At 40.3% G+C, this 26930-nt stretch overlaps 1 pseudogene; it reads right to left on the bottom strand.

Moving 5' to 3' along the window:
• Window positions 1–22004: 22004 nt before the first annotated feature.
• Window positions 22005–22174, bottom strand: LOC132229091 (U2 spliceosomal RNA; annotated as a pseudogene).
• Window positions 22175–26930: the final 4756 nt, after the last annotated feature.

The raw sequence follows: 26930 nt of genomic DNA, 5'->3' as shown, positions 1-26930 counted from the left end.
ACTTGCTAGAAATGCAACATTTAAGGTCTCTTTCCAGACTCGCTGAATCAGAATCTGCACCTTAACAGGATTTCTGGGCTTTTCATATGTCCATTATGATTGGAAAAGTACTGCCATATGACTTGGTTATCAGCCATTACAAAGTAGGTCTTCTTATGCTGTAGCCATCCCATGTTCTCACTGGATCATTTCTGCCCAATCTTGAGACCATTCCTCTGATATCACCCCCTTCTCGTGGCTTGTGACAGTTTACTTATCCCTAGACTGTACTGGATTGCTGCATTTATTTGGATGACACTGACCATCGTGTGTGCATGTATGTGTAGATGTGTGCATATACAGGACAAAGGACCTAGCTGAAGATTATAGTTCCATCAAAATGAAACTAAAGAATGTTTAATGTTTAGGCTTTGAACTAAACATTAAAAGATAGGGAATACATGCAAAAAATGAAACCAGGCCACCAACTTGTATCATACACAAGAATAAACTCAAAATGGATAAAAGACTTAAATGTAAGTCGTAAAACCATAGAAATCCTAGAAGAAACCATAGGCAGCAAAATCTTAGACATCTCCTGTAGCAATATGTTTACCGATATATCTCCTAGGGCAAAGGAAAGTAAAGATAAAATAAACAAATGGGACTACATCAAAATAAAAAGTTTCTGCACAGCAACAAAAACCATCAACAAAACAATAAGAAAACCCACTGCATGGGAGAACATAGTTGGCAATGATACATCTGATAAAGGGTTAATATCCAAAATTTATAAGGAACTTATATAACTTAACAAAAGGAAGATAAACAACCCAATTAAAAATTGGGCAAAAGACCCAAATAGACCCTTCTCCAAAGTGGACATACAGATGGCTGAGAGACATATGAAAAAATGCTCAAAATCCCTGATCATCAGAGAGATGCAAATTAAAATGACAATGACGTTATCACCTCACACCTGTCAGAATGGCTACCATCAACAAATCAACAAATTACAAATGCTGGTGAGGATGTGGAGAAAAGGGAACCCTAGTATACTGTTGGTGGGAATTCAGATTGGTACAGCCATACGGAAAACAGTATGGAGTTTCCTAAAAAAATTAAATAGGGAACTGCCATTTGACCAAGTGATTCCACTTCTAGGAATAGATCCTAAGAAACCCAAAACACCAGTCAGAAAGAATGTATACACTCCTATGTTTATAGCAGCACAATTTACAATAGCTAACCTCTAGAAATAGTCCAAGCACCCATCAGTAGATGAGTGGATAAAAAAAAAAATGGTGGTGCATTTACAACAGGGAATACTATGCAGCAGTATAAAAGGAAGATCTCTTACCCTTTGAGACAGCATGGAGGGGCCTAGAAAGTATTATGCTAAGTGAAATAAGCCAGTCAAAGAAACACTAGTATCACATGATCTCACTCATATGTGGAATCTAATAAATAAAATAAACTGGTGAACAAAATAGATCCAGAGATATAGAAGCATGGAACAAACTGTGGAATCTCAGAGGGAAGGTGGGGCAGGGTGCATGGTGGGGAGAGATAAACCAAAGAACTTTTATTCATATATGCATAACCCATGGACACAGACAATAGTGTGGTGAAGGCCTGGGGTGAAGGGCAGGGGCAGGCTAGGAAAGGTCAATGGGGGGAAAAAGGAGACATATGTAATACTTTCAATAATAAAGATTTTTAAAAAATATAAGAAAGAGTTTTTAAAAGGTTCAGTTTTAGAACAGATAAGGAAGAAGAAAATTCCTTATAATAATGAGCAATGAAATTAGCCATTCTTAGTAATAACCCATCTACTAATACAAGGGTGGGCAACCCCTGGCACGCGGGCCAAACATGGCCTGCCAGTAACTTTTGCTGGCACGCGAAACCCTCTCTTATAATCTTCCATTTGCAATTTATTTTCTTAATATCAACTTTTTTATTTTTCAGATAAATTCAGTGTAGGTGCATCTTAGATAAATAAATAATTTTACATAACAAGTTATCTTAAAGACCATAGACATGGATTGATGAGAGAGGGGAAGAGCAATTTCAATAGTGTCAAAAACGAACTATTGAGGACTTGGAATGCCATTCCAGAAAATTTTTTCTGTTTAAAAAACTTTGCAACAGCATTACTCTCCATGTTTTCATCCACATACGCTTGTGAATCTTTGTTCTCAGTGATGAATTTTGTTAAGTCTCGTAATAGAAGTAGCCTGACGGATCAAAGTAGTAGCTTGTGCATATCTCTGAAGGTCACGAAATATAAACCTGATGTAAAATCTCTGTCATCAGTGATGCAGCAGCAAAAGTCCCACTGATAATACCAAACGGAGTCATAAAGTTTTCTGTCGGACTATCAGTGTACATGTATACATTAAAAAATAAATGTATTTTTTCATCACATATACTGTGTTTTTGTCTCTTGAATGAATTTTATTATTTCTTCAAGGTTCTTCACATACGCACACCTTAAGAGATATTAAGTAGGTGTAACATGTTCTCAAAAAAATTAGGGTTGGCACGCAGAAGAATTTTGAGTCAGAGATTTTGCTGGTTTTGGCACACACTCACAAAAAGGTTGCCCACCCCTATACTAATGATTCACATACATTTCTCTCATTTAATCCTTGCAAAAAGTATATGTTAGGTTTATTATTATCCTCTTTTTACAAATGAGGAAACTGAGGTGTAAAGGTGTTAATTAACTTGCTCAAGGCCACAAAGCAAGTAAATAGCAAAACAGGCCTTTGATCCCAGGTGTGTGAATAGTGCACCCACGCTTTTAACCACATCACTACATGTGCAATCAATGTGAAAAAATTTATTCGAGGTATGAGGAAAAGGGAACTCAACTCAGTGTACCCTGAAATGTCCAGATAAGCTAAAACATTTATATAAGAATTTCTACATGAAGAAGGGCTTAAGGTAGAAATCTGGTGAAGGAGTTGCTAAGGGTCTGATCTAGAAGTTTCATTTACATAATGAGTGCTCTATTTTTTATTTAATATATTAAATTTGAGGTGGCATAGTGGCAGTGGTGGGTGCAGGCGAGGGCCAGTGAATAGACATGTGTAGAGGCTCTGCAAAGTTAGCTCTTGTTTTTGCTAAATCTGGGTAATTTATCTGGGGCAAGAGCATGCATGGCCTCAAATGTTGAACTGACTAAAGTTAATATGACTATGTGGGATTTGTGTGCAGAAGAAATTGGGTAAAAAGGGGTAATGAAAGGGTAGGAAGGGGAGTTGGGAAATTACTATCATAGACTAAAAGGTAATAAGACCTCAGCTAAAACAAGAGCCACCAGTTTACAGTGCAAGAGACAACAGAAAGCTCTGATGACTGAGATGGGCATGAGAAAGTGGGAATAGTAAAGTTGACTCAACATTTTGAAGCTCAGTGACTACAAGTTTCATAAAAGGACTGACAGAAATGGAACAGGAGACAATGCTGAGTTGTATACTTAAAGGGATAGAAATTTTTTTAGTTTGCTAGGCAGCCTGTTCTACCATGAGATAATTCAACTTATTATTGGTGAAGAAACATTTATATTAGTGAAAAACTTGTCTGAAATACAAAGCTAATCTTAGAACACTGATTCCAGAAATATTTTTTCTATACAAAATAAGAAGAGATTTATATTTTTTAAATACAAAAATATATAATTAAACAAAAATAATGAAATATGTACAATTACAATCTGAAAAAATTTAGACCAAAAATTTGAAGGAAAGGTAAAAATTAGATGATATTTATAAAGTGTCCCAGGAGGAAGACATGTGTGGACATTCTGGGGTGATGAAGAACAGTGCATTTGGGAAATTATAGAGTATAGAGTATACGTGGGTAGGTGTGTGTGTGTGTGTGTGTGTGTGTGTGTGTGTGTGTGTGTGTGTAGTAGGGGAGGATGTAGAACCTGCAGAGCCTGGTGAGCCAGGTTAACTGTTTAGATTTTATTAATATAGTGGGAGTTTAGAGTAGACAATACTAGTGCTCACCAATGTCTGGTTCTCGTCTCCTTTCTGGAATATGTAAGACTATTCTTCTCAGAACCCATGCAGCTGGGGGGATGTATATGACTACTTCTGGCAATAGATCATAGACAGCAATATGGACTATGGTAAATAATGTTCCTCTTTCCAAAATTCCCAAGTCCTAATCCCCAGAACCTCTAAGTATGTTACCTTACATGGCTGAAGTAACTTTGCAGATGTGGTTAAGCATTTTGAGATGTAGTAGTTATCCTGGATTATCCAATGGGCCAATGTAATTTTACTAGTAAGGGTCCTTATAAGAAAAAGATGTGTTGAAAGAAGCAGAGAGGAAGGAGTAAGAAAGAGGAGAGAGAGGGAGAGAGAGAGAGAGAGAGAGAGAGAGAGAGAGAGAGAGAGAGAGAGAGATTTGAAGATGCTATATTGCTGACTTTAAATATGGAAGACTAGGCACTCAGCCAAAGAATGTAGGCAACATCTCGAAATTAGAAAAGGCAAGGAAATGGATTCTTTCTAAGACACTTTGGAAGGAACTAGCCAATACCTAGACTTTAGCCCAATAAGACCCATTTGAGCCTTCTGACCTCCAGAGCTATATAACAAATTAGTGTTGTTTTTAGCCACTACACTTATGATTCTTATAATAGAAAGAGGAAACTAACAAATACGTGGACAGAGGTAATAAATATCACTGAAGGATTCTATCTATCTCTCTTTCCCCCAGCATTGAACATGGAAGCCCTATGATGGCAGAGATATGAGATTGACCCAATCTCAATTGAGGATAAAGAGAGCTGCCTGGGAGACCTGCTAATCTAGGCGAAGGTGAAAGATAAACCTTTTGTTGTATGTCACTGAGATTTTTGCTTTGATTCAGCAACAGTAGCCTATCCTATCCTGATTGATAGAAAAAATCCATTGATGGCTTTTAAGTAGAAAAGCGGCATGATCAGATTTGCATTTATACTGTTATTTCAGCTGTGGAGTGGGGAATAGACTGGAGGGATACAAAGTAGTTAGGTAGTAGAAGACTACTATGAGCATCTAGGAAAAATATGACCATAATGGAGTAGGAATGTATATGAAGAAGAAAGATATTTTTTGAAGTCAAATCAATAAGGTTTGGTGATTAATTGGATGTAGGAGATGAGGGAGAAGGAAGAAGCAATAATGGCCAAATTTCTTGTGTGGAAAGTTGATGATGAAAAAGAGAACAAGAGAGAAGGAGGAGGAAGAAGAGGGTGGGGATATGAAGGGTTTATTTTTGGTTTTGTTAGTTTTTATTGATCATCCAAGTGGAAGTATATTGTGGTAAGCAGAATATATTGATCTGAAGCTCAATGAGTGCTTTAAGCTGAAGGTTAGATGTGAGAGTAATCAGCATATAGATGGTAAGTGGATCCATAAATTCACTCAATAAGTATTTGAGTGCCACTGTGTGAATTTTTAGACACTGGAGATTCAACAGAGAAACAGACTAAAAATCTTGGCCCTCAAATGGTGCATTCTAGTGGGAGTAGCTGAGATAACTCGGGGAAGGGGGAAGGGTTGGAGTGAGAAAAGATAAGAACTTAGAACAGAAACAAGAATAATACTTACATGCAAAGAACAGCTAAAGGAATAAAGTCTTCAGTCTGATCTAAAAAATCACTTATAAACTGACTTTTGTCTCTCTTGCCATACTTATCTCCTGAAGTTTCCATGATACCAGCTTTATTCCAAAGGAAATGGTGAAAAATCAGCAGAGAGTTAGAATGAAAACCAGAAAAGTATAATATCAAGGAGATCAAAAAAGAATGTGTATTAAAGATAATAATCAATTTTATTACATATTATATAGAGACCAAGGAAGAGAGAGAGTGAAAAGTATCTGCTCACCTTGAAATACTGGTCATAGTCACTGGCAAGAGCAAGAGCAGTTTCAGGGCCCAAGGCATTCCTAGAGGGTCCAGACCCAAATGGACTACCATAGGAGAAATGTTCTTGCATGATAAAATATTATAAGACTAGAGGCCAAGTGCACAAAATTCGTTTACCAGCAGAGGGGGTCCCTCAGCTTGGCCTGCACCCTCTTGCAATCTGGGACCACTGGCTTCTAATCGCTCACCTGCCTGCCTGCCTGATCACCTCTAACCACTTTGCCTGCCTGCCTGATTGCCTTTAACTGCTCACTTGACTGCCTGATCACCCCTAACTGCCTCGGCCTTGGCCCTCGTTATAGCGGCTTCTTCTGGAAGGACGTCCAGAATGACATCCGGAAGTTCATTCAGCTGTCCAGTCTAATTATCATATTACACTTTTATAATTATAGATGGTATCTTAGTTATCCACTGCTGGGGCTGACGGGCAGACCCTGAACGATGAATGAATGGTTACTCTGACACATGTTTCTGTGAAAGAGAGGCTAAGGGACTACTTGGCTATCACCACCAAGTAGTCCTATTTGCCTGGCTCCTTTGGCTTTTATTGGAACAACAGCTTGAACTAAAATTAACTATTAGATACTATCAGCAGGGTAAGCATCCTTGAGAAAGTATATGCATCTGTCCTGTCCCTTAAGCAAGGACATGTCTAAGTAAACACCCAGGGATTCAGACTTGTTTAGAAAAGTCGAGGTAGAGGCTGCCACCTTCGGCAAGGTCCCACCAGAGACCCCCGACCTTTCGGAGAATCCTCCTTACAGACATTCCAACCAAGTCCCGTGCTTCCCCACAATCCACTGATGTGTAACAACTTGTCCCCAAGCTTAGTAGGACACTTATATACTAAGTATTTATTATCTCACACAGCTTTGGAAGCTCAGGAATCCAGGATCAGTTTAGTTGGATGGTCCAGCTCCAAGCCTCTTATAAGGCTGCCGTCAAGACATCAACCTTGGCTGCAGACTCAAAGCTTGACTGAGACTTGAAGTTCTGTTTCCAAGATCACTTCCATGACTATTGATATGAAGCTTCAGTTCTTCACTGGCTATAGCTTAAAGGATTAGTGTCAGGAGGCCCCTCTTGGATGTTGGCTACCACTGAGGGCATGAAAGTACAAAATAAGCTGTCTTATTTTCCTATTTGGAGTGGTGAGGTAGGCTGTGGTTACATATCACATTTCTTTTTCTAAAAATCTATTGTAAATGCTATTAAAAATAATAGCTTTTGGTGAGGCATCAGGACACCTTTGCCAGAAGGATAAAAAGAGGTCTGGCAAAAAAAAGAGATGGTTTTCCTTAAAAAAATGTTTTACAGCATTACTCTGACAAGAGCTACAACTTCAAGTTATTATGATCTGGCTCTTAGGCTCCCTTTGATACATTTGCCATAGATTATCCCATCAAACAACTTGGTGAAAAAGGCCACACTGATATATTTTATCTATATTTAATAGATTAAAAATTAAATGTTCTATTTATATTACCTCCTATTTTAATATTAGTATTTTTATATTACTTATCATATGTATCTTATATTTTATTACTCTTTTCTTATTCTCTAATCCAATATTTTCTAAAGAGTGGTTAAAAAACACTTGATTACCATGATGACTACAATGAATGGTGTCGAGTAAGACTCCCTCCACGTGGAGTAGGGTTCGGTACCTGAAAGAGGAGCCGCACAACAAATGAGAGAAAAAGACACGAGATAATTTTGCAATATTGGGGGACCAGGCGGCAAGTCCTGAAGGACTTCCTCCGTTCTCAGGCCTCACCAAGCTTTTATTGATCTGGGATGCACCCATAGCATAGCCCTTAGGCAGGTGACCCCCTAGTAACAATCAGACTAGCCCATCAGCAAGGATTTACATAATAATAAATGGGGGAGTAGTTTCAGCTACCACTGTCTGGACAAACAGAGGTGGCGCCTAGCTCCGACCTTTGCTAGGGCTTCAAAGGCACCCAGCCTTGGCGGGGGGGGGGGGGGGGGGGGGGGGGGGGGGGGTTCTCTGTCTACGCTTATCAGATAGTGAAGGCAATAAACAGTTTCCCACAAATGGAATTGGCAAAGTAATGGTTTCTGGATAGCTTAACCTACATATTAGTATATTAAATGTTTCAAAAAATTCTTCAGTAAGCTAAGTGACCTCAATTTATTTGTCTACAGATAATGCTTTAATATCCAGCTGAATTAGTGTTTCTTGGAAAACTTTTTGGAAAAAAAATGACTTAATCCTTCATCTCTTCTCTTTCTCAATTCTTCTGGTCCTCATTATGTTGCTAAAAACCACCACAGTAATTGTCTCATGGCTCATCTGTTTATCCTTCCTTAACCCAGTTTTACATAGTCAACATGGCTATCCTCCTAAAGCAAAATCTGATCATTACTCCACTCCTCTTTCATTGCCTTGGCCAGGTGGCTCCGTTGGTTGGAGCATCATATTGTACACCAAAAGGTTTTGGGTTCAATTTCCAATCAAGGCACATACCTAGATTTTGGGTTTGACCCCTGATTGGGGCAGGTATGGGAGGCAACCAATCTATGTTTCTCTCTCCCTTCCTCTCTCTCTCTAAATTTTTTTTAAATCAATAAAATAATAAAACCATTTGATAAAATTCAGAATCAGGTACAAACCCTAGCCTATTATGAAAGATCCTCTGCCACTTCAATAGTCTTGAATCCTGACCTCTCGTGCATAAGCACAGATTTTCGGAGCCCCTCAAGCATACCACATTTTTTCTTTTTTCCACTTGCCAGGTTTTTGTTTGTTTGTTTGTTTGTTTTGCTTTGTTCCCTCCCCTCCAGAAAAGACTTCCTGTGTTTTCTTTACTCAGGAAGATTACTAGTCTTTGGGATTCTTCTTAAGTATAACTATATGAAATCTTTTTGCACTGCCTTATTAGATAGACTTCTCCTCAATAAAATTTATGGTCAAATCTTCCAAAGTTATTTTGTATTTTAACTGCACTGGGTTGAATCTCTTTCCAACGAATCTAGTAGACTAGCCAACCTGGCGCGGAGACACACAGCTGGAAAGGCTCAGCTCTTCTGGAAAGGTCTGGTTCTCTGCAGCTGGTACTTGGCAAGACTGGAGATCAGTGTTTGTCAAGTCTGGCTACAAGTCTTTCAGATTCGGAACTGATATTTTGTAGTCTAAACGCTGATGGTTGATCATCTCCTAAGCTAGTTTAATTACTCGTTTTCCCTAACCCCATACCACCCAGTGACACTTTAAAGCTATATTTATTTACATGAAACAAATCCATTGACATGGTCCTTTGTTGCTTTTGCTTGTCCTACATCTATTTTTCTGCTTACGTTGCTCTGCCTTTTCCTTTGCGGAATCCCTCTCCTTTGTGGTGAGGAGGACCAGGCTCCATCCTCATCTTCAACAGTAGCTTCATGGCCCACAACTATTCAGTCAGAGGATGTTATTCCTCTGCTATAGTGATTGACTCAGGGGTGAGTATGTAAAGAAAGCTACACTAATGAGACTCAATTTTTCAACTTTTGCTGCAAGTATTGAAGAAGAGGAACCCTTTCTCCTCAGGAGTTTCTAAGTTGGTCAAATGCATGCCTGTAGTTACAGAAAGACAGTGCGTGACATGCATGTGCTGGGCAGGAGGACAACAGTGAGGAACAAAGAGGTGAGAGCTGGATACCTGTACCTAACCTTGCTTGGGATTTTAATTATATGAGTCAATTAATTCCTTTTCTTCTTAAGCTAGTTTGAATATGGTTTCTCTCACTTGGCATTTAAAAGACCTTGATAATATAAAGGAATAGTTTGTTTACACATCTGAATTTCAAGTAATTGTTGATAGAACTTTTCTTATTTTTTCAGCTATAGCTCCTGGCATATTAAACCAGTTACTCTTATCTCATCTTTCATTGCATGAATCACTGAGCTTCCATCACAAAGCAAACATGTGAGTTCCAAAAGTTAAAAGACTACTGCTACTAAGAATACCATCAATTTTTTTTTTCTTGGAGTTAAACAAATTGATTGTAAACTTCACTTGGGAAAATAAGCAAGTGAGAATAGCCAGGAAAACCCTGGAAAAGAAAAAGGGAAATGGCATTTTAAGCAGGTACTCAAACTTACTTTAAAGTCTCTAAAATTAAAATTGTTACATTGGCACATGAGAAACAGACTGACTCTTGGAATAGAAAAATCTAGAAACAAATCCAAATTAATTCTTAAATTTAGCTTATGATGTACTAATTTCATATTGCTGCTGTAACAAATTATCACATACTTAGTGACCTAAAACAACAGAAGAGTATACTCATAGCTCTGTAGCTACAGAAATCTCAAATGGTTCTCAGTGGCTTAAAATCTAGGAGTCAGCAGGGATGCATTGCTTCTGTGCATTCCTCCTATAGGTTCTAGAAGAGAATCTGTTTTCTTTCTCTAGTTCAGCATGCATTTTTAAAAATTTATTTTTATTTTTTAAAATCCTCATCTGAGGATATATTTTTATTGAATTTGAGAGGGGAGAGAGAGAGAGAGAGAGAGAGAAAGAGAGAGAGAGAGAGAGAGAAGAGAAACATCCATCAGTTGCCTCCCATACCGGTACACTGTGGGGTTTGAACCTGCAACCTTTGTATGCAGGACAACGCTCCAACAGAGCCACCCAGCCAGGGCTTCAGCATGCATTTTTTTCATGTCTTGTGGCTCATGACTCCTTTCCTTACCTTCAAAGCTAGCAGTTTTCAAATCTTCCTCTGACTCAGACTCCCTCTTCTGTCTTCCTTGTTCATTTTAAAGGATCCTGTGATTGCATTGAGCCCAGCTGGATAAAAGTAATCTTCTCATTTTGTTTAGCTAATTAGCAAGCTTAATTCTACCTGCTACCTTAATTCCCTCTTGACATGTCAACATATTTCTAGTTCCAGGGATTAGATCAGTGATGGCAAACCTTTTGAGCCTGGCATGTCAGCATTTTGAAAAACCTTAACTCTGGTGCCGTGTCACATATAGAAATTTTTTGATATTTGCAATCATAGTAAAACAAAGACATATTTTTGATATTTGTTTTATATATTTAAATGCCATTTAACAAAGAAAAATCAACCAAAAAATGAGTTCGCTTGTCACCTCTGACACGTGTGTCATAGGTTCGTCATCACTGGATTAGAACATGTACATCTTTGTGGGAGAGCAGGTATTATTCTATTTATCACAGATGGCATTTCAAATAGATAGAAAGATAAATTTGTGAAATAAATGATGTCATGATAGTTTATGGAAAAGGATAAAGTAGGATTTATTCCTCACACCATGTACAATGATAAATTTCCCATGTATAAGAGATTTAAATTTAAAATTATGAAACCATACAAGTACTGGAGGAAATATGGGTGAATTCCTCTATAAGTATAAGTGGGTAAAACTTTCCTAAATATGACTCTAAATCTAAAAACAATAAAGGTGGATGAAGGTAGGTGTGTGTGTGTCCATACACATATATGTATATATGTATGTCTATATATATATGAAAATTTTTAAGACACAATAAAAATGACAAACTGAGAAAATATTTTTAGATTATTTCACAAAAATCCCTAATATTTAAATAACTAGAGAAGAAAAGGACCAATAATTCTATAAAACAATGATCTGGGAAAATGGGTAGTTCAAAAGAAATTCAAGTGGTTTTAAACATATGGAATGATGGCTAAACTTGCTCATGATAACAGAAATGTAAATCCAAACACATCAAGACAAAATTTCTCACCTATTTTATGGGCAAAATTATTCTTTCAGCTATTGGGCAAGTATCCATATATTACCATAAAGTTAACTTTATCACAAAAAGATGAAACAATTTGATCATCAATAAGGATGCAAACTTCAACAATTTTAATACAAATATGTTTAAATAAATGGGTTCTTAATAATACCAAAATATCACCACTAGGAAAATGTATTGGTTCCAAAATACTAGAGAACGAACTCATTATTTTTAAAACTGGTAAAAAAAAAAAAGGAGAGGAGGAAGGGATTAAGCAATTATCATGCCTTTCCTATACTATACCTTTAGTAACCAATAGGTAGATGAATATTTTTATAGAAATAGTCTAGGAAATAAATGAAGAAATAGTAGAATTACAGTATTATCTTTTCACTGTCCTTTGCTCCCATCAATCCCCATTAGAGATCAGGACACTGAGCACCAGTAGCAGCTTATAACATTGATAGAGAGACAGTGGTGTGCCTTCTGATGGAACAACACATCATTCATAGAGAAATCTTGGGAAAAATTAAATTTGAATCTGATCAAGCCTTAGATCTAATAACTTGACAGGAAAAACAGAGGACATGGGAATCTATCAACTACACCATGGTGATGCATTAGCAAAATTTAGACTGAGGGGAAGTCATTTCTCTGAAGTTGTTTCTTTAAAGATGAAATGACTCAGTTTTTCCAACATATAAGAATCAAGAGAAGAAAATGGAGGAGACAATGAAAATACAATTAAGAGATTCATCCACAAAATTTAATGTGATAGACGGATAAATAAAGACACAGAATCAAGCCTGTGTTTCCTATTCAAAATAGGAAGGCCTGAAGCACAGACTTCTGTCTCCCGGCCCCCAGACACGGCCTTTTTCAATTTGTGTTTTGGACATTGAATAGGCTCCATGGAGATTTGTTCTCCAATTGGTGAAGACCTTGTTATGCTAATGCTAATAATGTACTATTCATGATAATAATGATGATGATAATAACACAATTTATTGACTCCTCCTCATGTGTGAGGAACTGTGCTCTATTTTATTTACTCTCCAGGTGACAGTAAGCATGTACTTTATTATTCCCACTTTACAGATGAGGAAACAAAGGCTTAGAGAAGTTGAAAAAATGGCTTATGATCCCACAGCCAATATTAAGTTGGAAGCTTGTACCTGAGAATAAGACACCCTGTTCAGGGCTGTAACCTTCCTCATGTACTTACCATGAATTTAATATACCATGAATGTAAAGGAAGAGATTACTTTTTTGGTTTCATATTTTCTGACATTACAAATTCAAGCAAGGGCTCCATAGCCTCTGAATGAATAACATGAATAGAAAATACAACAAAATTTGTACCCCTTTTATAGCTGAGGGATATGTGGGCTTGCATCTAGATTGGAGTTCTGCTTTAAATGGATTGCTATTTCAGGATTGCTTCAGGGACCAATGGTGGTAGAGAGAAACGTTTTAGTCTAATAATATTAACCTGCATATAAAAAATGTGTTATCTAGGGACATAATGTACTTTTGCATTAGAGATTAGGAAAGGAAAAAAAAATTAAAAACTAGAGCAGAGAGGTAGAAAGGTGAAAAGTAAAATAGGTTATGGAAATGAGAAGTCGTTTGGGAAATAAGCTTAAGGGATAATTAGTGAGAGGGGCTGAAAGGCACACGTAAGGCTGGGCTCACTTTGCAAGTGGCGTGCAGCATGGAACTTGAAAGGACACCAAGTACTGTGCCAAGTTCTATGTGCTTTTTTCCCCCCACACATCACTACTGACAAAATTCAAACACTGCTAATGTGTCATAGGAGCCTGGGAAGCTACTGCATGGAGGAGATGATGGTTTTATCTTGTGCCTGCTCAGCACATAACCTGTGTTTGGCATTCATTTCGGGCTCTGCGGAGACCATATGGGTGATGCTGGTGATTATCTCACAGTCAGCTCTTTTCAGAACAAATAATTTGGCAACGTTGCACCAAGATCCTATCACAGACTATGAGTTACTGTGAGAATGAATTGGAACCTTTGATCTCCAAGGGTCATTCTTGAATCTATGAGCCAGCTAGCCCCAGAAGGAAGGTTGGCAAATGAAATTTGAGGCTGCGTTTCAATCTACCTAGATGTAGTTTGGGCACTGTGTTTTGTTTTGCTTTGTTTTTATAAGATTGAAGATTAGCTCTTACACCGAATGCATGAAGTTTGGAATAATAATAACCAAGTAATGAGAACAGTATTTTGAGCATGAAAGCACTGGCTTTAAGATGTGAATATGAATGCCCAAGGGTACTCTGTGAGTTTTGATCCAAAGCTCAAATAATCTTAATTTAAATCTTCCTTTGTTGCACGGCTCACATAAATCAATGTCTCTGGGTGCTACCCCTCTATCACACATCCTGGTACTTTCTCATATCTTTTGTTACCAGTCTGGCTTTGCCTGAAAGTTCACAGCACAGAGATCAGAGAATTACCTTTTCTTTATCACCATGTCTTCGTTTCCTAACAATCTGCATTCATTAAAGGCTGATGTGCTCATTGTGACAAAAAGACCTGATCTATTCTTGACTTCTACCCCCAAAATTGACAAGAGCCCGGCCAATGTAGCTTAGCGGTTGAGCATGGAGCCAGGAACTAAGAGGCCAGTCGGGGCACATGCCAGGGTTGTGGGCTCATCCCCCTGTGGGAAGCGTGCAGAAGGCAGCTGATAGATGGATGATGTTTTTTCTCATTTATGTTTGTATCTCTACCCCTCTCCCTTCCTCTCTCTCTAAAAAAATCAACAAAATATATATTTTTAAAAATCAAGAAGATTCTGGAAAACATTTTTGTTAGGGATATATATTACATATATATATATATGTAATTTTTATTGTTGACACTATTATAGATGTCCCCTATCCCCCCCCCCACTTGCCCACCTTCACTATACATGGAATAATTTGACTAGTTGTGGATTAGATACTGGTTTATGAAACTACTAATCTCAGGGAATAGCGAAGTGCTATTGAATAACCCAAGTGCTCAACACATGTAGTTTGTGATTTGATCAAATGTGTGCTCCATTCTCAGCACACACGAAGTTCAACACAAGCCATAGTTATTTTTGTTTTGGCTCTGAATTAAACCTTTATTAATTTGACTGGCTTGTTCTGCAGAATAACAGGGCCCCACCCTGAAGTCCAGCAGCCTCATATAGTATAGGATTTCCTTTTTGCAAGGTCAAAAAGTCATTGCATTTGCTATTGTGGTGGCTTATTATATTAAGAACTCTCCACTCTGTAAACAAGACAATTTAAAACGCATTGACGTAAATTAAAAACAAATGTAGTCCCATATAAATAGGAGAAAAATAATTTATGACAGTTCCTTAAAGGGATCTCTGTTTACTTGTGAACCTGAACTTGAATTTTATACAGTCTTTACTTTTGTTATTATTGTTCTCAAGTTTGTTTAGATGTTTAATGTATAAACTTCTCTGACTTTAATAACCCATTGTCCTGATCACTCTATTTTCTTCCTACCTGTGTTAGAAACGTTACAAATATTTAACAATTCATTTCTTTTAACCTCAGTTATTAAAATATGCTAGCCATTATGTAGCTGCTAAACACTTGAAATGTAGCTAATATGAATTGAAATGTACAAGTGCAAAATACTGAATTTCAGACATAGTACAACAAAAATAAAATAGCTCATTAATGTTTTTATATTGATTATATATTTAAATGATAATATTTGGGACATATTCAGTTGAATAAAACATCATTGAGTTAATTTTAATTGATTAATTTTACATTTTAAAATGTTACTACTACATGATTTAAAATGAAATATGTGGCCCTAACCGGTTTGACTCAGTGGATAGAGCGTCGGCCTATCCTTCTCCCTTCGTCTCTGTAAAAAATCAATAAAATATATTTTAAAAAATAAAATAATAAAATAAAATGAACTATATGGCTCATATTATATTTCTGTTGGAAAGAATATCTATAACAATAAAAGTGTAATATGCTAATTAGACCAGACAACTGAATGACCTTCCAGATGTCCTTCCAGATGACCTTCCAGACGAAGCCAGGGCTATGAGGGCCAAGGCAAGCCACCGTGGCTGTGAGGGCCGAGCTCCTTGCAGGAATTTCATGCATTGAGCCTCTAGTTTATAAATAATACAGATCATTATTTTGATCTGTCATAGCTGAAGTAGAGTTAAATCAAATAATCTTTAATTCAATGACCAGTCAATAGTTGCAAGGGCAAACAATTATAAGTCTATAGTTCATACATTCCTTGAAGACATACAGTGATTTTTTTCCCATCACAGTAGATTTTACCTATTGGGTGTCTAGTAAATGTCTCTTAGGCAATTAATAAATGCAGTAGTTCACCCCTTATCTGTGGTTTCACTTTCCATGGTATCAGTTACCATGGTCAACCAAAATCTGAAAATATTAAATGGAAAATTCCAGAAATAAATGGTTCATAAGTTTTTAATTATGCACAGTCCTGAGTAGTGTGATGAAATCTCACACCATTTGGTTTCATCTTGCCCAGGATGTGAATCATCCCTTTGTCCAGCATATCCACAGTGTGCACACTGCTGCCCATTAGTCACTTAACAGTCATTATGTCATCAGACCAGTTATCAGAGAGAGACAATAATCACATAATTTTCATTACAGTATAGTGGTCAAAATTATTCTATTTTATTGTTCATTATTGTTATTAATCTCTTACTTTACCTAGTTTACAAATTAAACTTTATCATAGGGATGTATGTATAGGAAAAAAATGTAGTATGTAGTATCTACCTAGATCTAGATATATATAATATGCAAATAGACCAAACAGCAGAACAACCGAATAACAGAACAACCGGTTGCTATGACGTGTGCTGACCACCAGGGGGTGCGCACAGAACATGGCAGGTGTTGGCCGTGGTGGGATAGTGGAGCAGGTGAACAGGGAAAACCAGACCAAGGCGGGGCACTGATCATTGTCATTGGGGAGAGCCTCTGGTGGTTACTCAAAATTCTCGCACTTGCTATTGGTGCCGGCTCCACTTACACCCTCTGCTGGTGCTGACCCCAATTGTTCCATGCTGTGAGTGGGCCAGTGCTGTCAGCACATGGGAGTGGCAGTGGTGGGAGCAGGGCTGCTGGCAGAGAGGGAACTGGGGGCCATGGAAGGAGAGGCTGGGTGGGGGCATGTAGGATGGGCCAAGACCCACCCCTGTGCCCACCGCAGCCTTACAGCCACAGTTCCTTTCAAGGTGCACGAATTCTTGCACTGGGCCCCTAGTCCTAATGTATAAAAAGCCAGGGATCATCACAACCAAAACAACCAGATGGACGACCGAACAGTAGGCCATGTGGGGCGACCAGGCCAGCAGGGGCGTTAGTGAGGGATGGCCAAACAACTGAACAGAAGGCTGAATGGAGTGACCAGGCTGGCAGGGGGCCAGTTGGGGGTGACCAGGCCAGTGGGGGGGGGCAGTTGGGGGCAACCAGGCTGGCAGGGGGAGCAGTTGGGGGTGACCAGGCCAGTGGGTGGGACAGTTGGGGGCAACCAGGCTGGCAGGGGGGCAGTAAGGGGTGACAAGGCCGGTGGGTGGGGGCAGTTAGAGGCGACCAGTCTAGTAGTAGGGGGCAGTTGGTGGCAACAAGGCCGGCAAAAGGGGCAGTAGTATGGGGTGACCAAGCTGGCGGGGGAGGGGGGCAGTTAGGGTCAACCAGGCCGGCAGGGGTGGCAGTTGGGGGTGACTAGGCTGGCAGGGGGTGCAGTTAGGTGCGATCAGGAAGGCAGGCAGAGCAGTAAGGAGCCAGCGGTCCCATATTGTGAGAGGGATGTCCGACTACCAGTTTATGGAAGATAAATCGGGCCTAAACCAGCAGTCGGACATCCCCTAAGGGGTCCCAGATTGGAGAGGGTGCAGGCTGGGCTGAGGGGACCCCTCCACCCGTGCATGAATTTCATGCACTGGGCCTCTAGTCTATATAATAAAAGCCTAAGCTACTATTATGGCGGAACGACCAGAATGACCAGTCTCTATGATGCACACTGACCACCAGGGGGCATATGCTCAACGTATGAGCTGCCCCCTGGTGGTCAATGCGCTCCCACAGGGGGAGCGCCGCTCAGCCAGAAGCCGGGCTCACAGCTGGCAAGCACAGCGGCAGAGGTGGGAGCCTCTCCTGCCTCTGCGGTAGCATTAAGGAGCAGCAAGCTGAGTGGTAAGGAGCAGTGAGAGGTGGGCAGTAAGGAGCGAGGGCTCCCAGACTGTAAGAGGGTTGTCTGAGTGCCAACTTAGGCCCACCAAGGGGTCCTGGACTGTGAGAGAGCGCAGGCCAGGCTGAGGCCTCCCCCCCCCCACCCCCAGTAGGCGAATTTTGTGCACCAGGCCTCTAGTAGATATATAGTTCCATACATCCTGTTTCAGGCATCCACTGGGGGTCTTGAACATATCCTCCATGGACAAGGGGAGGCTACCATAAGTGAATTTAATAACTCTTTAAAAGTGATAAAAAAGCAGCCCTAACCGGTTTGGCTCAGTGGATAGAGCGTTGGCCTGTGGACTCAAGGGTCCCAGGTTCGATTCCGGCCAAGGGCATGTACCTTGGTTGCAGGCACATCACCAGTAGGGGGCGTGCAGGAGGCAGCTGATCGATGTTTCTCTCTCATCAATGTTTCTAACTCTCTATCCCTCTTCCTTCCTCTCTGTAAAAAATCAATAAAATATATTTTTTAAAAAGTGATAAAAAAGCAATTATAATGTCTGCCATTTTTATTATTTCAAGAGCTTTTGATAACCGTAATTTATTTTATCTAGTAAAATAATGAAATGTACTCTTCCATAAAGAAATGAGGAAATTGTTCACTTCTGGAAATGATTTTTAGTCCTTGTTCCAGAATAGAGGAAGTATGATTCAGATTCCCAATTAAGCCCTCTAGCGTGATTCACCAAGGGGAATAGTTCTAAAATGTCTCATCACACCGTTGGATAAAGATATCAGAGAGTGATTTTTGTAAATTGTATCTGAAAATATTTGACTTATACCTGGATTTTATTCACCTTTAATATAAGTCTTTCTTTTTCTTAATGAAGGGGGAAACCTGAAAAACTATCAAAATGTTAACCCCTGAAATCTCATAGGATTATAAAAGTTAAATTTCTTATTTCCTAATGACATCAGAACTGGAAGCAGTTTTTAAGGAAATGCTAACAGCTTTGAAAAGGATTTTGTATGACTGGTTATTGTCTGACTAGCAGGGCCTGCATAATGTTGTCTTGACTGGAACAAAAGAAAATTTACAGCATTAGCAGGTGTGAAAACACTGTAAGCATTCAACTATCCTTTCCCCTAGGAAACTGATGCACTACTTGGTAATCTTAGTTGCATTCCTGATTCATACACATTCCAATCAGGGATACTAGAGTGATCACTTTAAGATCCCAGACAGACTCTTGTTTTAAACTTGGAGATACTTACTGTCCTCCTTCCACTGGGGGTAGTCTGCTGGTTTCTCATTTGTTTCCTAACACACTGTGCCTGCCATTAAGTGTGTCTTTCATTTCAATTGCTGGGCGGGGGCGGGTTAAGAGGTGAGATGGATGATGGAAAGGCTGTGGACACATCTCCAGATCCCCATTCTGTCCCAGTACGCAATGTCCTTTCCCAAGGCCAGCGGTTATTCCCACTGATCCCCTCTCCACCCACCACCCCGGCCCTACCATCCTTCGTTTAAGTGAACAAATGATTTTTTTAAAAATTAGTATCACTAAACCTCCTCTTGGCAGAGGGTTTTCTAGATACCGTTCCAGACGAAACCTTCCTAGGTGCACACGGGAAAGTGTAACTAGGGAAGCATACTTATCAATGACTTTGAGAATACAAATGATGTGTGTTCTGTTGTTGTATTGTTGTAATATGCTTGTTTGGTTTTGGCCTCTGTATCAGCATACATTCTTTTCTACTGCATTTGTGACGTTTATTAAAATTGATTCTCACGGGGCCCTAATAAACGCTTCAAGAAATTTCAAAGAATTGCTATAATCTGAATCGCCTTTTCTTACTAAAATGCAATCAAATTAGAAATCAATAAAAAATAATAACCATATCTCTCCCAAATATTTGAACATTGGGAAAATCATTTTAAATTAGACAGGGACAAAAGATGGAAACAGAAGTTATAAAATATTTAGAACTGAATGGTTATGAGCATATTATATGTCCAACCTTATGAAATACAGCTAAAAGCAGTACTTAGAGAGAAAATTTCATAACCTTAAGTTCTTTAATTGGGAAAAGAAAAGAAAGTATGAAAAATAATAAGCTAAGTATCTCTTTTAGGTTTCCTGTGGTCATAGAGTGCTGTGAATCTCAGTGTCTTACAATGACAAAAATGTACTTCCTTCTCACATTGGGCATGGACTTGCAGCATGTAGCTGGAAGTCAGCTACTGCCCTGCCCCAAAGTTGCTCTGGCCTGTGGCTCTGCTCCATGTGTCTCTTCATCCCAAGACCCAAGATGAAAGGCGCTCTGTGGGGAGCAGTCTGTTCTTATTTTTAAGGTGAAGTAAAGAGCAACAGAAATGGTGGGAACTCATTTGTAACTCAAAGTATTTAAGCACAACTGGCTCATTGTCAAAGCAAATCCATGCCCAAGCCCAAAGTCAACAGGTTGAGATCTATGACAAGGAAATACACTACTGTGTGCTATCTTGATTAAAAATATTCAGTTTTCTTCCTCCTTCATTCAAAAGATGTTCACTACCACCCCTAGTAAAGAGGCCTTGAATATTTTATGCAATCTCAGCACAAAGCTCAAAACCAAGGGTCTCATAATAGTTTTCTCATTGGGTGAATGTCTGGAGATCTATCAAATAAAAGGGCACCTCTCTCAAATATATAATCATAGGATAGAAAATATAGCTGCAACAAACACTCCCTTAGGAAAGAGGATGTTACTTGATTAGGCCTTTATTTTGCTCATTCCATTGTTTCCCTAGGTTCTTCTCTCTGGAAAAGCCTTTTTTTCTGTTATATTTGTTGGAAACATCTCTTAAGGGCATAGGATAATATGCAACTTTGGGGCTTGAGCAGTTTGCTGAGCCTGTTCCGTCCTTGCAAAAAAGAGGGGTCCTTAAGGTTGTTTTATGCCTTAATAGTTAGTTTCTTTAATTCAGACTATTAGAACTTTTGGAAAGAACTCTTTCAAAAATGTTGTTTAAAATTTTATTTTTAATTTCAATCCGAAACATTTGCAAATAGCCCACCCCCTCGCCCCTACTTCCTGCGTTCTTTTGAGATACGTCTTTCTCTCTAGACTTACAGGTAACTTGAGCTACCAAGCTTTAAAGAGACTGTGGGCATCTCTTTTTTTTTGCTAAGCCATTTTATGCAACTAACCTGATTGTCCAGGGGTCACTTTAAGCATTCAGCATTTTTTAAAAAATATATTTTTATTGATTTCAGAGAGAAAGAGAGAGGGAGATAAAGATAGAATCATCAATGATCAGAGAGAATCATTGATCGGCTGCTTCCTGCACGCCCCCTACTGGGGCTCAAGCCCGCAACCCAAGCATGTGCCCTTGACCGGAATCAAACCTGGGACCCTCCAGTCTGCAGGCCAACGCTCTAGCCACTGAGCCAAACCAGCTAGGGCCATTCAGTATTTTTAACAAAGTTTGTGAATGGCAATGCCTTTTATTTGGGCATGTATCTTCATCTGAGCCTAAATGATGCCTTTGTTGCTCAAAGCATTTCCATTTATCTTTTACTAACAGAAACACTTCTATTTCCAAGTCTGCAATACCTACAATTCCCTGTTGCTCTCATTTTTCCTCCTTCCCTTCTTTTCTGAGTTCATCTGACAATTCCAGGGGTGGGGAATAACCAGGTTACACTAGTAACATTCTGTTTTTGAAACCTCTTCCCTCAAAGCTACTCATTCATTAAGTACATTATCTGCTTTCCATGTTATTGCAAGCTTGCTGAATGTTTTGTCAATGCCTACTGTGGGTCCCCATTTTTCTAGCCTTCAAGAGCAGTTTCTTTACAATTTGTCTCTTGGACCCAAGGTCAATGCAGACTTTGATTTTTTTTGTTACAGGAGCACCTCACTTTAAGATGCCAATATCTGTTTCAGTCAACTTTCCTATAGTAACAAATGGGTTCGAAAGCTTAGTGCTTCTACCAGTAAAAAATTATTCCTTACTCATGTTACACAGAATCCTGGGTCAGCTACAGTTCAGCTAGAGGCTTTAAATGGGCTGGGCTCTGCTCTGCTGCTTCCCATTATGTGGCTGAAAGTGCTGCTTCTGTGCCAACAATTCACATGCCTCTTAAAGCTTTCACTCAGAGGCAGAAGTAAAAGAACTGGCATCCTGTTCCTTCTGCTCACATTCCATTTTCCAAAGCAACTTAGAGTTTAGTTCAAAATCAGTGGGCAGAGAAATATTAAACTGATAAGAACAGATACTACACTTGATCTTAGCCAAAAGGCCGAGAAGCGATAAGGGCAGAGAAATATTGATGAATATACGATTGTCTATCCACTCTGCTGTATACCTGAAATTAATATAAAATACTATTGAAAGTAAACTGTAACTGAAAATAAAATATATTAAAATAGTAATGAAAAACCTTCACTAAGTTAAAAGACGAGATTCAGATAGTCTGGTAGGCAAGTTTTATCAAACATTCAAAGAGCAAATCCTTTGATCTTACAGAAAATAATGTAGATAACACAAAATAGAAAAAGAGAAAACATTACCCACCACCCCCCTCCAAATAATTCTAGAAAACTAAGTGATTCTAGCAAAACCTGTCAAGGACAGAAAGAAAAAGAAAATTTATAGAACCATCTTATTCATTAACATGAATATAAAAACTATGTGTATTGTAGTAGCAAACAAAACAAAACAAAACTGAGAATATACCCAAAGGTTAATATATATTGAATAATTTGGGTTTACTCCAGTAATGCAAGTCTCATGTAACATTAAAAAGTCTGTTATATTAGTTTTTAATATAAATAATGTAAATGAGAAAAATTAGATTCTTATCTCATTAGAGTCATAAAAGCTCTTTATGAAATTCAACATTGGTTGATAAAAACACCTAGTGAGTAAGGATAAAATTCTCAATATATTCTAATAATAGAATATTTAAAATGTTCCCTTTTATTTATTTATTTTCTAGTTAAATCTTACCTGAGGATATTTTTCCATTGATTTTTAGAGAGTCAAAGAGAGGGAGGGAGGGGGAGACACAGAGAGAGAGAGGGGGTGGGGAGAGAGAGAGATCAATTGCCTACTGCAATCACCCTGAGTGTAGAACCTGCAGCTCAGGTATGTGCCCTTGACTGGAAATTGAACCCAAGACCCTTTGGTGCACAGGCTGACACTCTAACCACAGAGCAACATCAGCCAGGGCTAAAGTTGTTCCCTTTTATTTATTTTTTAAAAAATATATTGTCATTGATTTCAGAGAGGAAGGGAGAGGAAGAGAGAGACAAAAACATAAATGATAATCGGCTGCCTCCTGCATGCCCCACACTTGGGATGGAGCCTGAAATCCAGGCATATGCCCTGACCAGGAATTGAACTGTGACCTCCTGGATCATAGGTAAGTACTTAACCACTGAGCCATGCTGAGCTAAAGTTGTTCCCTTTTAGATCATAAAAGACAAGACTACCTTCTAGCACCACTTTTATTCAATTTTGTGTCTAAGGCCGTGGTCGGCAAACTGCGGCTCGCGAGCCACATGTGGCTCTTTGGCCCCTTGAGTGTGGCTCCTCCTAAGCCTTAGGAGTACCCTAATTAAGTTAATAACAATGTACCTACCTATATAGTTTAAGTTTTAAAAATTTGGCTCTCAAAAGAAATTTCAATCGTTGTACTGTTTATATTTGGCTCTGTTGACTAATGAGTTTGCTGACCACTTGTCTAAGGTAATAAGACAAGAAAGTGAAGTGACATGCATAAGAATTGCAAATCCTATAGAATAAAGAGGTAATAGGCAAATGCTTGTTGCGCCCTCACACCCTCACACCCTCGCACCCTCGCACTGGGGCCAGGGGACCTGAGGCCACAACCCCACCCGACCGGGCTTGAAGGGGGACCTGAGGCTGTGCCCCACCACCTGATGCTGGGCTGGGGGGCCTGAGGCTGTGCCCCCTGCCCTGTGGGGCTTGACAGGGGTGCGGCTGGCCGGTTCTAGGTCTTGCACGATTTTGAGGTATACACGGGTGGGCGGGGACTTGACTCTGGGTCCCATGGAGTGCTCAAGACTGACAGGAGGGAGATTTTCATATGCATTTTACTAATTTTCTTTCATCTCTGACATTTCTATTATAGAGAAAGGGAAAATAGCAATATTAAAATATTTCCTCTAATTCATTCCCTTTTAATGTGCATGAATTTTGTGCACCAGGCCACTAGTATATTTATATTTGGAACATAAAATTTAGCAATGTTTCTGGATGCAAAATCAAATACAAAAGTCAATTACATTTTAAAACACAGGCAGCAATAAGAAAATATAATAGTAATAATAATATGCCATCTACAATATGCCTAAGAAGTATTAGGTAGCCAACAATAAGTATAACATAATATTTGCTAGATTATAATAGAAGAAAATACAATTTTATCGAAATACTAGAGGTCTGGTGCATATAATTCATGCACAGGGAGGGGAGTCCCTGAGCCTGACCTGAACCCTCTCCAATCTGGGCGCACTCAGGGGATGTCCTACTGACAGCTTAGGCCCACTTCCTGTGGTTCTCTGTGGACCTGCCTGCTTGACACCACCGCAGGCCCTGGTGTCTTCTCTCTGTGGGGGCCTGCTTGCCCCTTGCTGCAGTGGCCAGGGGCAAGCAGGGCCCTGTTGCTTACTGCAGGGGCCCTGCTGTGTGCTTGCCATGGCGAGGGGCAAGCATCACCTGCTGTCTGCTTGCTGTGGGGAACTGGGGTGCTTCTTGCCACTCGCCCCCATAGCGAGGGCTTAAAGGACTGGGGGATTCCGGTGGTGCTGAGGGGAGAGGGTGTCGCCATCTTTGTTGCAAAGTGTCAGTGAATTTACATATTCTGTTTTTATTAGATAGGATGTTAAATAAGCTTGTATAGTAAGATATACAGGGTGAGGCAAAAGTAGGTTTACAATTGCAAGTACATGAAACAGAGTTTATTCTTGTATTATTATTTATTATCTATTGCATTATTTTCCAAACCAACAACTGTAAACCTATTTTTTCTGCATCCTGTTTCACTTTTGTTAATTCAAACCTCAATATATAAATATATAAATTTTAAAAACCCAATGAATATTTTTATAAAACTCAACAAATTTATTTAAAACTAGAGGCCCAGTGCACAAAAATTTGTGCACTTGGGGGGATGGGGGTCCCTCAGCCTGGCCTATGCCCTCTCGCAGTCAGGGACCCCTAGGGAGATAACGCCCTGCTGGCTTCGGCCTGCTCCCGGGTGGCAGAGGGCAGGCCCAATCCCTAGGTGCAGCCCCTGGTTGGGCTCAGAGCAGGGCCGATTGGGGAGTTGGGGCGCCGCCCCCTGTCATGTACAGAGCAGGGTGGATTGGGAGGTTGTGATGCCACCCTCAGTCACGCTCAGGGTAGGGCTGATTGGTGGGTAGGGCTCCTGTCACACTAAAGGCAGGGTTGATGGGGAGGTTGCAGCGCCACCCCGTGTCATGCACAGAGCAGGGCCAATCAGGGGGTTAGGGCGCTGCCCCCTGTCACACACAGAGCAGGGCTGATCAGGGGGTTGGGGAGCTCCCCCCTGTCACGCACAGAGCAGGGCCCATCAGGGGGTTGAGGAGCTCCCCCCTGTCACACACAGAGCAGGGCGGATCAGGGGGTTGGGCGCCGCCACTGTCACACTCAGGGCAGGGCCAATGGGGAGGTTATGGCTCTACCCCATCACACAGAGATCAGGGCCTGTGGGGGGGTGGGGTTGGGGCTCCGCATCCTGTCACACACAGAGCCACAGGGCGATCAGGGGGTTGGGGAGCTCCCCCCTATCAGGCACAGAGCAGGGCTGATCAGGGGGTTGGGGCGCCTTCCCCTGTCAGGAACAGAGCAGGGTCGATAGGGAGGTTGTGGCCCTGCCCCCTGTCACACACAGAGCCGCAGGGCGATCAGGGGGTTTGGGCGCTGCCCCCTGTCATGCTGATCCTGGTGCCGGGAGGCCTCTTGGCTCCACTGATCCCGGTGCTGGGAGGCATATTACCCTTTTACTATATAGGATAGAGGCCTGGTGCATGGGTGGGGCTGGCTGGTTTGCCCTGAGGGTGTCCTGGATCAGGGTGGGGGTCCCCACTGGGGTGCCTGGCCAGTCTGGGTGTGAGGCTCAGGGCTGAAGCTCCCAACTGCTCCTTTTTTTCTTTTTCTTTTTATTCTGGGCCAGCTTTAGCTCTGAGGCTCCAGCTCTTAGGCCTCTGCTGCAGCTGAAAGCAGGTGTCTGGTTTGTTTCGGTTCTATAATCGAAACAATGTATAACTACAGCTCTGAGATCCCGGCTTGCTGAAAGCAGGTTTCTGGGGTTTTGTTTAGCTTCTATATTTGTTACAATGCTTCTTAGACTGCAGGTTCAGAGACCGGCAAGGCAGGCGGGGAACGGTGGTTTCCTTCGTCACTGAAGCAAGCAAGCCTCATGTTAGTTTCAAGCTGCTTGACTGCCGGCCGCCATCTTGGCTGGCAGTTAATTTGCATATTGCCCTGATTAACCAATGGGAAGGGTAGCAGTCGTACGCCAATTACCATGTTTCTCTTTTATATATAGGAATGTATATTGAAAAGAAAAGCCTGAGAATAGCTAGAATTCTCCTGAAGAAAAAGATGAATGATTGAAGTTCCAATATCATTTATCAAGACTGATAAAGTAGCCCAGCCAGTGTTGCTCAGTGGTTGAGCATTATTCTATGAAGCGGGAGGTCACAGTTAGATTTCTGGTCAGGGCAAATGCCTGGGTTACTAGCTCAATCCCCAGGAGGGAGTGTGCAGGAGGCAGCTGATGAGTCTCTCTCATCATTGATGTTTCTATCTCTCTCTCCCTCTCCCTCTTTCTGAAATCGATAAAAAATTTATTTTTTAAAAGAGACTGATAAAGTGGTGTGTATTGGTTCAAACAGACAAATGGATCATTGGAACAGAAAGAGGTGTAAAGAAACACCCTTAACAGTAGGGAAAATCTATATATATACTAGGGGCCCGGTGCACGAAATTCGTGCACTGGGTGTGTGTGTGTGGGG

This window comes from Myotis daubentonii, chromosome 2 (assembly GCF_963259705.1).
Source record: "Myotis daubentonii chromosome 2, mMyoDau2.1, whole genome shotgun sequence".
NCBI classification, from domain to species: Eukaryota; Metazoa; Chordata; class Mammalia; order Chiroptera; family Vespertilionidae; genus Myotis; species Myotis daubentonii.
This window is presented reverse-complemented; position numbering and strand designations above follow the sequence as displayed.